The following is a 9811-nucleotide window of genomic DNA, read 5'->3' as shown; positions in this document are numbered from 1 at the left end:
ATTAACCCAAGCTCTTCCCAACACTGTATGTGACGTAACCATGATGGCAAAGAAGGGTGTTTTGTGGCTAAATGGTAGTAGAGAGCTGTAGCTATTTTGTGTAGTATCAGCCCCCACTTGGAACAGCTCACTGGCTGTGAGATTCTGTAGGAAAGCCACTCTCAATGGATTTCCTTCCTGGAAAAAAGAGCAGGAATATCTGTTTCACTGCAGATGACTCCTGTCTGATTCAGTTCAGTTCAGTTCAGTCGCTCAGTTGTGTCCGACTCCTTGCAACCCCATGAACTGCAGCATGCCAGGCCTCAAGGCCCATCACCAACTCCTGGAGTTTACTCAAACTCATGTCCATCGAGTCGGTGACACCATCCAGTCATCTCATCCTGTTGTCCCCTTCTCCTCCCAGCCCCAATCCCTCCCAGCATCAGGGTCTTTTCCGATGACTCAGCTGTCCGCATCATGTTGCCAAAGTATTGGAGTTTCAGCCTCAACATCAGTCCTTCCAATGAACACCCAGGACTGATCTGCTTTAGGATGGACTGGTTGGATCTCCTTGCAGTCCAAGGGACTCTCAAGAGTCTTCTCCAACACCACAGTTCAAAAGCATCAATTCTTCTGTGCTCAGTTTTCTTTATAGTCCAACTCTCACATCCATACATGACCACTGGGAAAACCATAGCCTTGACCAGACGGACCTTTGTTGGCAAAGTAATGTCTCTGCTTTTTAATACGCTATCTAGGTTGATTACAACTTTCCTTCCAAGGAATAAGCGTCTTTTAATTTCATGGCTGCAATCACCATCTACAATGATTTTGGAGCCCCCCAAAATAAAGTCTGACACTGTTTCCACTGTTTCCCCATCTATGTGCCATGATGTGATGGGACCAGATGCCATGATCTTAGTTTTCCGAATGTTGAGCTTTAAGCCAACTTTTTTACTCTCCTCTTTCACTTTCATCAAGAGGCTCTTTAGTTCCTCTTCACTTTCTGACATAAGGGTAGTGTCATCTGCATATCTGAGGTTACTGATATTTCTCCCGCCAATCTTGATTCCAGCTTGTGCTTCTTCCACAATCAATTGTCTAGTAAGAGACGTTTCTGGATGTGGAAAACAAAGAAACGTCTCTTACTAGACAACTGATTCATAGCATTCTGGATTAGATCGATGTCTAAAAGGAAAGGTGGAGAAAAAGGAAGACTGCGATGTAAGTAACAGAATATTTAATGATCCTGACTCAAAATTGTAAAGGCCTTGTGGGGAGGGGAAAATGGGTAAATGGATCACAGTTTGGTGAGGAGTGAAAACTAAACTTCCGGTGCGGAGCACCTAGTAGTATATACAGAAGCAGAAATATATTATACTACAATTAAGTTTACCTAATGTTAGAAACCGATGTTACCTCAAAATATTTACATTACAAACATCCATGAACGAGAGTGAACGTCTCACTAAAGAGCCAAATACACCAACGGGCTGCAAAACGAACAGAGGAGGCAAGCTCATTACTGCAAATTTATACAGAGATCTTTCCAAAAATACTACACTGTTCCCCTAAGACACCACATTACTAGATTTAAAATTGAGAGTGCGTCTAAACGAGGTGATTGTAATAATTTAAGCAAAAAGTTAACTCAGAATACACTAGTCGCCCTATTTTCTGATCTCGGAGCAACCCGGGGCTATACGGGCGATAAGGTCGGGCCGGGAAGATGAGTGGGTGAAGAAGAGGAAAAAGAAACGATTGCCTGCCTGGAAATAGACCCCCACCACGGCGGTGAGAGCGCCGAATCCTAACCACTAGACCACCAGGGAGCGTCGGGGTTCGGCCCTCGCCTGCTCCTGCCGAACCCAGCGCCTCCGGGCCGCCCGCCGTCCCGCCGGCCCGCGCCACCGTGGTGCCCACACCCGGCCTTTGCAAGGCAAGTCCAGCCGCCCGCCGGCCCTGTCAGTCCGCCTGCCCTGGCGGGCCGTCTTGCTCTCAGCAGCCTCAAAACACTGCGCGCGCCACCGGCTTCTCGCACACACGCCCAAAGCCGCGCGCCAGCTGCCTGGCTCCCTGCTCCCAGCTCTCTCTGCCCCGAACGCCCCTGCCGGGAGGGCGGCGGACCTCAGCAAAAGGTCGGCCCGCTGCGTTGGCCGGGAATCGAACCCGGGTCAACTGCTTGGAAGGCAGCTATGCTCACCACTATACCACCAACGCTGCTCAGCCCGGGCCGCCGCCAGACGCCGGCCCCGGGCTCGCCCCAGCACACTCTCGCCGCCGCCGCCGCCGCATCCCTGCCCCGACGCCCCGTCAGCGGGAGGCTCTGCGCCGCCGCCGGCGCCACCAGCAGCCCACCAGCAAGCCCATCCGCGCCAGCTCTACGCAGCGGCCGGGGTCCACCGGCCCCACCGCCCCGGGGCGGCGCTCCCGCGGCCTTGCGGTCCCCCGGCCGTTCGCTCCCCGCCGCGGCCCGCGAACGCCTCCGCCCTCACCGCCGGGGGGCAACGCGGGGCACGCGGCTTCCAGCAGCCAGCTGGCCAAAGCCCTTCTCCACCGTGCGCTGGGCGAGGCCACTTCCCACGACGACAGGGGGACACGGGAGCCAGCCGCCTGCAGGCGTCACGGCGCTGTGCCGCGCCGCGCCGCGGGGGCGTCGCGAGCCTAGGAGCCCACTGAGGCAGCCCCTGTGGGCGGGCGGGCCGCAAGATCCGGCTATGGTCGGGCAAGGCCGTGGGGTGGCCAAGGAGGCCGTCGCTCCGCCGTGGCGACCGAGCGCCCGGCGACGACAGAGGGCTCAGGCTGGAGGGCTGCACCGGTAGAGGGGGTCGGCGGTGGCCAGGCGCCTGGTCCAAAGGCGGACGGAGGAGACGAAGGGCCCTTGGGGGCCAGGCGGCAGGACAGAGCGCCACCGCGGCCACCAAAAAGGCTGTGTTGCCTCCCCGTCGGGGAATCGAACCCCGGTCTCCCGCGTGACAGGCGGGGATACTCACCACTATACTAACGAGGACGGCGGCGACCGCCCTGCCGCCCGGCCCCTCTCGGGCTCTCGGGCTGCCTGCCCACGCCTCCCCGTGCCCACCACGGGCCCCGACCCGACCGCCCACCAAACCAACCGCCTCAGTCACAGAGGCGGCCCGCGACCCCGACACGGACCCGGACCCCCCGGGGCACTGGACACTCCTCGTGCGCGCCGCCTCTTGCCTCCAACGCGGCCATTCCGCCGGGAGAAGGGGGTCCGAGAAGGCAAGCGAGGCTGCGAGGACACGGTGGGCGCGCGCCGGCCCGCGTCTGGCGAGGAGGGGCGCGGGTGAGGAGGGGACGGCCCGCCAAGGGCCGGGCTGGGTCCGGGGCGCGACCGGCGGCGCAGCCGGGCGCCTCGGCCGGCCCCGTCGCTCACCCACAACAGACGGCCGCCTGCCTGCCTGCCTGCCTGCATGCCTGCCTGCCTGGCGCGGCGCACCGCGCGGCCCGCCACGGGCGCCGGGGCTCGCGCCGCGTCGGGTCTCAGCCAGGCGAGCGGCCACGCGCCCGCCCAGGCCCGCCGTCAGGATGGCCGAGCGGTCTAAGGCGCTGCGTTCAGGTCGCAGTCTCCCCTGGAGGCGTGGGTTCGAATCCCACTCCTGACAAGCCAGCCTTTTGGCCCGCCGGACAAACGCACCCGTCCTCCCCGCGCCACAGCCTTTCTCCACACACGCCCGCGCCCCCCCCCCCCCCCCCCCCCGCCACCTGCACCCCACAACCAGGAACCTTCAGTCCTTCTCAGCGCATCTTTCCTCCTCAGCTGGCTGCGGCTGCAGCTGCTGCTTTTCCGGCCTCCCCGCCTGCGCCTCGCGCACCCTCGCCCACCCTCCCACTCGCAAGGCCCCACCCCGCCCCGCCCCGCCCCCGTCGGCGCCGACGCGCGCGGCCCCGCGGCGGGTGGCAAGCCCTCCTCGCTTCGCGGGCGCTGCGACTTCTGCCTGCTGAACGGCCAACTCGCTCTCGCAGCCTTGCTTCCACGTCCGCCCCCGGCCGCTCTCCCTCCGGCCGGCACCCTGTCGCCCGCGCCCGCGCCGCCGGCCCGCCTGCGCCACCCAGCCACACCCAGGCGGCCGAGCCCCCGCGCCTTGCCCGCCAGGGGGCTGCTGCGTGCCCTCCACGCTTCTCCGCCTTGCGGCCTCGGCCGGGCCACACCTGCCTGCCTCCCGCCCGGGACGCGCGCCACGCATCCTTGCTGCGGGCCGGCGAACACCGGCCTTCCGTGCACGAACCCGTCCCGGGAAGGGCGCTCGGCTGGCGTGGGAGCGGAAGCCCTGCGTGCCCGTCCAGCCCACCCACAGGCGCCCAGCCCGCGCGCCCCGGCCCTCGGCGCCACCGCGCCCGTTCCCGGGGGGGGAAGCCGCCGCCCGGGCCGGAGCCAAGCCCGGCCTGGCGTGCTCCCTGCCTCAGCCGGCAGTCCCCGAGCCAGGAGCCGCTCTGCCCAAGGGCCCCTCCTCACCACCACCACCACCCACCCTGTCAGAGCGGAGCGCCGGTGAGCGCCGTCGGCCAGAGCGCAGGAGCCAGGCTCACACGCCTTTGGGTCCTCGGGCCTGAGCGCCGCTCGGGGCGGCGGCGGGGGCGCCCCGGGGAGTCGCGCTCCCGCGCTCGCGAGCATCCAGCACAGGCCGAGCCCGGGGTCCCGGCCCCCGCCCGCAATGGCACGCTCCATCCCGCCCCTGCCGGAAAGCCAGCCCGCCAGAGGGGTTTTGGGTCGGGACCCGGCAGGTCGCTGAGAGGAACGTCGGCGCGCGGCCGCGGCGACCACGCAGCGCCTGCCTGCGCCTGGGATTCCGGCGCCGGGCAGACGGCGTCGGCTCCTGGCCCCCTCGGGCGACACCGACAGCGTCGCGGCGGCCGTGGTCGGCGCAGAAGGCGCGGGACCGGCCGAGTGGGCCGGCGGCCCGCCGCCCCGGGGTCCCTCCGAGAGCGCCGCGCCCTGGGGTCCTGCACGTGCCCGGACCCTGGCTTTGAGGTCGGCCGCCCGTGGTCTCCTGCTCCGATGGAGCAGACAGATGCCCACTGGGCGAGCGGTGAGCAGTGACGGGCGGGTGTTGGCCAGCGCCTCTGGGGCGGCGTCGGGCGGCGGCGGCCACCGGTGCATGGGTGGTTCAGTGGTAGAATTCTCGCCTGCCACGCGGGAGGCCCGGGTTCGATTCCCGGCCCATGCAACCCCAGCGTCCCCTTTTGGTCCCGCACTGCAGTCTCAGAGCCGAGCTAGGTCTGCCCGCTCCAAGGCGCTCAAGGGAGCGCTCCTGCAACCGCTGGCTGTTACCTGCCGCCCGCTGCCTCTCCCACGCAGCTGCCCACGACCCCTCCCGCCCCCACACACGGCCCTGCTGCCAAGCCGCTGTGGCCCCAAGCCCTGCGGGCTCAGCCCCCCCGTGTGCCCAGGCACCTCCCTTGTGGTTGCTGGCTTCCTCACCCGGACCCAGCCGGTGGCTCACGGATTGCGCTGGAAGGCACACCCCAGCCCTGGCAGCCGCCGGCCCCACCTCTTCACCTTTCCCAACGTCTGTCTCCAAGCTCCCTGGCTCACTCTCCCCACACTCCGAGAATCAATCACCCTCCGTTTGCACAGCCAGGAGCAAGGAAGTTGCCACATCTGGCAAGGATACCTCCCTTTTCCCTGGAGTGTCCCTGGAGCATCATCTAGCAGGAGGAGTTCCTGCAGAAGTCCACACGCTCCCGGCCCTGGGCCCAGATCGGTTTCCAACCGCAACGCCCTCACCACCTCACACACCACCCCCTCCCCTGGAACCCTCTTGCCCGCCTCACCTCAGCATCAGCCCTGCTCCGCCAGTAACACCACCTCAGCCTGCACCCTCACCATCCCCCTTCTCCCCCAAACGCACCCATTCCACCCACCCCTGCTCCCCACCTCCCCCATCTCCACTCCACACCCCCCCGCCCGCGCGCAAACACACACACACACACACACACACACACACACACACACAAAAGCCCGGTTCCTCCTCCATGAGCCATCCCAAATCCTACTCTTGTCAAGGAACCCGCCTCTGCCTTTGTCCCACTGGCCCGTCTCCCCCCAACCCCGACCCCAACCCTTGGCCTGTTCCTTTTTCTGCTTCTTCCAACGCCAGTAGAACTGATTTCCTTTCCTGGGTTAGTCTCAGGTGCACGGCACAGTGATTCAGTCCCCTGTTCTTTTCCAGGTGATTTTCCAGTGTAGGTTAAGGCGAGATACGAATACAGATCTCATGCTACAGAGGAAAGCTTTGTTGCTCATCTCCTGTAGGTATACTAGTTCCTCTCTCTTGATCCGACTCCAACTTCGTCCGTCCGCTGCCTTTCCCCTCGGGTAGCCCTATGGACGTTTTCTATGTCTGAAGGTCGTTTTCCCCTTTGCACATAGATTCATTTGCATTCGTTGGCAGAGTCCACAGAGCTTTGTCCCTCTCCACCCGACTCACTTCACTCAGTGGACCCTTCTGTGGGTCCGTCCAGCGTCGCGGCCCGTGGCGATGGCCGCTCCTTCTTGACGGCTGCGTCATATTCCACGGTACACATATACCTCTTCTTCTCGTGCCGCCGGGCACTTGGGCGTTCCCCATGTCTCGGCTCTGGCACAGAGGGCTGCGATGACCCTGGGGGATGCCTGCATCTCTTCCCATCAGGGGTGATGTCTTTTCCCGATGGGTACCCGGGATTGGGTTTGCTGGATCACAGCGTAAGCTCTTCTTTTTCCTATTGCTGGACGGATCCTCGACGGATTGACTTCCAGGGAGCAGTAGATGTTGTTCTGGAAGTGTAGCTGGTCTACACCGTGGTGTCCGTTTCCACTGGACAGCGTCGTGATTCCGTCCTGTGTGTGTAGGATGATGTTTTCAGATCGCTTTCCATTACAGGGGGTGACAGGAGATTGCATCCTATTCCCTGTGGTAGCCTGTGTGTCTTTGCTGGTCGTCTCCTTTCTACTCAGCACTAGTACGGTATGTCCGTTGAGCCCGGCTCTTCATTCATCCCTCCGTCCCTGACTTTGCCCTTGGGAAGCCCGAAGCTGCTTTCCTGTGTCTCGGGGGCTGTCGCTGCTTGGCACAGGGATGAATGTGTACCACACTTTCGATTCCACCCATCTGTGACCTTGTCTGTTTGACTCCCCTCACCAAGGGTCATATTCTGCAGCTCCGGCTGCTGTTGCTGCCAGTGACACTATGTGACTCTTGTGGACGGCTCAGTGACATCGCGTCCTCTCCCTTTCTCTGACAGCGCGTCTCCGTGGGTGAGCCGCTGGGGATGGGCACTAGGGGTTTCTCCCCGTCTTGGCTACGGCAAACGGTGCTGCTACGACCGTGGGGTTTGCATGTGCCTTTCTGAATGAAGAGTTGAGCCTTTCACGGATACGGACCCCGCTCGCCTGTCTCCCGCTTACTTAGTTACCTATGTATTCCGTGTCCTTTTGAAAGCTCACTCCAAAGTCATAGTAGCGGTTGTTGTGCGAGTAGAGTGGATTTCCAACATTGTGCTCCTTTCCGATGGACTGCAACGTGATTCTGTTTCCCAGGTACAGATTTCAGATTTCATGTATGTTTTCAGACTCTTTTCCGCTTGAGGTTATTACAGGGTACTGACTCTTATTGCCTGTGTTGAACTGGATAACCTTGGTGCGTCTCCCATTATAGGCGGTCCTGCGTATCTGTTCGTTGCAGCTCCAGAGTCATCCCTCCACCGCTGCCCTTCCGCCTGCGTTACACTAAGGCGGTTTTCTGCGTGAGCCGGTCTCTCTTCGGCAAATAGGTTCGTTTTGTATTCTTTTACACGTTCCACATGCTTCTGTCCAACTCGGTCTGACGTTCTTCACCAAGTCTAAGAGTCTCTAGGTCCATCATTGCTTGTGACAAATGGCAATCCTTTCCTTTTCTCTTTAGGACCGAGTGATCGTTCCTTGGGACATCTATGCCACGTCTTCTTGGGCCCGCCGTTCGAGGATGGGCACTGGGGTTTCTTCCGTGTCGTGGCTATGGCAAGTAGTGCTGCAGTGTGCAGGGCGAGTACGGACCTTTAGACCTCTCCGAGGTTAGTTCTCTGCGGGTGTGTACCCAGGACGGGGTGTGCTCGGTCAGATGGGAGCTCTCTTTGGTCCTCATGAAACCCCAGGCATCCCCGCTGCCAACCACCACCCACCATCCCACCCTGATCCCCCAGCAATGGCACACCCGAGACTGGACATCTGGTCCTGATGAGTGGGGACTTGGGTCTCTGGGGCGGGACGGTGGGCCCACCCTGTTCCGACCGGGTCTGGCCCCCGTCTGGCGCTCCGTTTCTGTGGCTCGCTTGCCAGCGTGCTAGCCAGCGCCCGGAGCCCCAGCCCACCGCCGAGCCTGAGCAACCTGCGGCACCGCGCGCCAGGGTGGCACGCACGCTCACCCGCCAGCCCGCCCACACGGCGTGCTCTCCCACCACCTCCCTCACGCCACAGCCCCCTCAGGGTCACCGCCTGCCCTCTGCCTCTCCCGCCAGGCCCCAGGCTCGGGCCCCATCTACCCGCCACCGTCCCCCTGCAGCCCCGGGCCATCCCTCACACGCCCTCCCCTGCCCTGGCGTTCACCAGTGCGGGCCTGCCTCCAGCTCCGCAGACCCACCCCTGCCACCCGCCCACCCCGACCGCAGACCTGTCCCAGCCTCACACGGGTGCCTGGCACGGCGTCGCCACCGCCTCCATGCTTCTGCAGAGGCCCTGCTCGAGTGGCCGGCCCATCTCTCGGCCAGGTCCCCGCGAGTCCCATGCCTCCCCTTCCCGCCGGCCCTCCACGCAGACGCCACGCCCAAGCACCCCTGGGCCTGCCTCCCCGCACCCGGCTCGCTGCCGCCCCCTCTCCCTGCGATGGCTCTGCCCCGGTCCCTGATCCTCGTGGGAGCACCCACCAGCCATGGCCCCAGGCAGCTTCGTCCCGCACTCTCACCCACGCACGCTGACGCCCACGGCCCCGGCAGGGGCGTCGAGGAAACCTCCTGCGGCGATGGCTAGCACGCGTCAGGTCACAGGTTCTCCTTTGGCCCAGGGGACTCAGCTTTGTCCCGTCGCCCCCGAGCGTGCCGCCCTCGCCGCACGATGGTGCCCTTCGTCGGCCGTCCACTCCCCCACCCCCCCACCCCCCAAAGGACACAGTCCTTCAACAGTCGTGAAACCCTTTGGGGTTATAGACGGGCTCAAGCTTGGGCTAAGAGGAGATTGTGGGTGGCGACGACCCCCGGCGAGAGTTCCTGGGGACGTCGATGACAGTCTGTGGAGAGGGATGGAGTTGATCCTGGACAGACAGATTGGAGAGAATGGCAAAGTAGGAGATGTCATATCTAGGGCAGGGGTGCGTGGAACAGGGCGCTCTGTGTGTGTGTGTGTGTGTGTGTGTGTGTGTGTGTGTGTGTGTGTGTGTGTGTGTGTGCAGCCAGGTGCCCACCTTTGGTTCGTTGTCGGGGAGGGACATCTGGTAAACCTTGCCTCACTCCGGGAGGATTGAGAGCTGTGGTCAGGCAAGGGAAACACCATGTTGGTCGGCTTGCCCACCCTGGCCGGCATCACTGCCTGGGGCGCATCTGCCACCTCCCAGCTGGTTGGCTGGGTTTTCCCGGCCGGCCCGCCCCGCCGGGACCTGCGTGCTCCCTCACTTCCCCCGCGCGGTGCTGTGACTCGCAGCACAGGCCCACATTCGTCTTCACCCCTTTGCCTCGGGGAGAGCGAAGAAGAACTCAAGAGCCTCTTGATGAAAGTGAAAGAGGAAAATGACAAAGTTGGCTTCCAACTCAACATTCAGAAAACTAAGCTCGTGGCATCCGGTCCCATCACTTCATG

At 62.8% G+C, this 9811-nt stretch overlaps 4 non-coding genes across 4 annotated transcripts; 2 read left to right on the top strand and 2 right to left on the bottom strand.

Annotated features, from left to right (window-relative positions):
* Nucleotides 1-2127: 2127 nt before the first annotated feature.
* Nucleotides 2128-2199, bottom strand: TRNAG-UCC (transfer RNA glycine (anticodon UCC)). The gene has a single exon. It is a non-coding gene; the product is annotated as a tRNA-Gly (tRNA).
* A 718-nt stretch (nt 2200-2917) lies between these two features.
* On the bottom strand, nt 2918-2989 carry TRNAD-GUC (transfer RNA aspartic acid (anticodon GUC)). The gene has a single exon. It is a non-coding gene; the product is annotated as a tRNA-Asp (tRNA).
* A 536-nt stretch (nt 2990-3525) lies between these two features.
* Nucleotides 3526-3608, top strand: TRNAL-CAG (transfer RNA leucine (anticodon CAG)). Its single transcript has one exon. It is a non-coding gene; the product is annotated as a tRNA-Leu (tRNA).
* A 1492-nt stretch (nt 3609-5100) lies between these two features.
* TRNAG-GCC (transfer RNA glycine (anticodon GCC)) lies at nt 5101-5171 on the top strand. The gene has a single exon. It is a non-coding gene; the product is annotated as a tRNA-Gly (tRNA).
* The last annotated feature ends 4640 nt before the right edge of the window (nt 5172-9811 follow it).

This window comes from Dama dama, chromosome 20 (genome assembly GCF_033118175.1).
Source record: "Dama dama isolate Ldn47 chromosome 20, ASM3311817v1, whole genome shotgun sequence".
Classification (NCBI taxonomy): Eukaryota; Metazoa; Chordata; class Mammalia; order Artiodactyla; family Cervidae; genus Dama; species Dama dama.
Note: the sequence above shows the minus strand (reverse complement) of the source record. Positions and strands in the feature narration are given on the sequence as shown.